Here is a 1,759-nt window from a genome sequence, read left to right on the forward strand (position 1 = left end):
CAGCAGGATGGATGAGGGGTACACACTCTCCTGCCATAGCACATCTTCTAGTCTGAGGTCCTGAGAGTCCACAGGGAAAGGAAAAAGACCCTGTGATTCAGCCCAGGCTGTGATGTGCTCAGACCATCTTCAGGGAAGATAATGCTAATGCAGTTGTAGTGTCCTTATACTATGAGGGATGGAACATGGGTCGACATGGTGCCATTTCAGATGTAGCCTCTCAGCCTGAAGCGTTCTTCAGTTTCTTTTCCGTATCTGAAAACTGTGTAAACTGTTGGGCTTCAGCAATCTTCTGCGAGGGATGGCGTTCTGAACTTTGAAGTTCTCAGATGTAGAAGCAAAGAAACCCACTAGATCTTCATTTTATTGAAAGCAAAGAATTTTTATGACTCCTTTACAACAGAGGAACATAAATCCTTGTATAAATGCATTTGTCTGCACTTGGAATAACTGTCTTGTTAGTGATAGTCATTATTTACTCTGCTCTGATTTTCCAGAAACCTTGTTTACATTGCGATGTTGTGGAAGGAAATCATCCTGTCATGGGTCATGCCTGTCTTCTCGCAGCTGTGATGCAAAGGGGGAAAAAGTGAAATTTCAAACTACAAATGTGCTCTGGCTTTTTGATATCCATTGAGTGGTTCCAAAGAGTAAGAGAACCTGAATAAGTCACACTCCAGAAGAGATGATTTTATGCGCTGTCTAGTGACAATGTGCATTTTTCAATAGGTAAAATGAGGTGCAAAGGTCTCAAACAAAATCTGGAGCAGAAGCATTTGAAAGTTTGACACTATCCTACATTTTATTAATTGAAAATAGTTTAATCATAGAATTGAGAAGCCATTTTACAGTGTTCCAGACTATATTGCTGAGATGTTTCTTGAACCTTTCTGTCGTTGCTATAAAAGCAAACTTTCAATAGCAGAAGGTTTTCATATGCTTTTTAAGGCTGTGTCGTCTGTTTTAAAGCTTTATAATTTATTGAGAACTGCCCCTTGATCAGCCATATAATCTTTGCAATATATAAGGAGGCTTAAAATGTCAGGGCTTGGCTGTTTTACAGCTGAACATAAAGATTTTTTGACTGCATCTTTAAAAAGTTGTGCTGAGGGTACTAAAACTTTCAGTGCTTTGTTGATTTCTTCCTGATGAAATGTATTTTCTGTCAGTCATCTTATTTAATATTCGAACAGAAGCCTGGCTCTGCAAATAAAAGGATGAAAATAGGATGGAAAATGGGGGTTAAATTGCAGGAGAAACTTGTTCAGAACAAGCTAAGTTAAACTGTGGCAGCCCCTCTCAGGGGAAGCTTTTTTTGTTGTTGTTGTTGTTCGGGATGTTGTGAAACTCTCCCACAGAAAAGGACAAAGCAGTAGATAGGAAGGTGCAAATAAAAGGATGAAAATAGGATGGAAAATGGGGGTTAAATTGCAGGAGAAACTTGTTCAGAACAAGCTAAGTTAAACTGTGGCAGCCCCTCTCAGGGGAAGCTTTTTTTTTTGTTGTTGTTCGGGATGTTATGAAACTCTCCCACAGAAAAGGACAAAGCAGTAGATAGGAAGGAGCAGAAAAAAATAATCTGGTGCCAGCCACTGCCTGTACAGTGCATCACGTGGCCTAGCAGAATCATCAATATTTTAGGAAGAAAAAGGAAAAACTCCTAGCAATGGAGTTAACATCAATGAGAGTATCTGTAGCTTCTCTGTGAAGAAGAACATTCGCCCTGTGAATTGTGTCCCAAGTTTAGTTTGCTGGTAGG

The 1,759-nt window shown here is 39.7% G+C and overlaps 1 protein-coding gene across 1 annotated transcript in view; it reads left to right on the forward strand.

Annotated features, from left to right (window-relative positions):
* SEC62 (SEC62 homolog (S. cerevisiae)) overlaps positions 1-1,759 on the forward strand; it is a 14,799-nt gene that overhangs the window by 500 nt on the left and 12,540 nt on the right. The window lies entirely within an intron of this gene.

The sequence above is a fragment of the Buceros rhinoceros genome, unplaced genomic scaffold (genome assembly GCF_000710305.1).
Source record: "Buceros rhinoceros silvestris isolate BGI_N320 unplaced genomic scaffold, ASM71030v1 scaffold1481, whole genome shotgun sequence".
In the NCBI taxonomy this organism is placed as follows: domain Eukaryota; kingdom Metazoa; phylum Chordata; class Aves; order Bucerotiformes; family Bucerotidae; genus Buceros; species Buceros rhinoceros.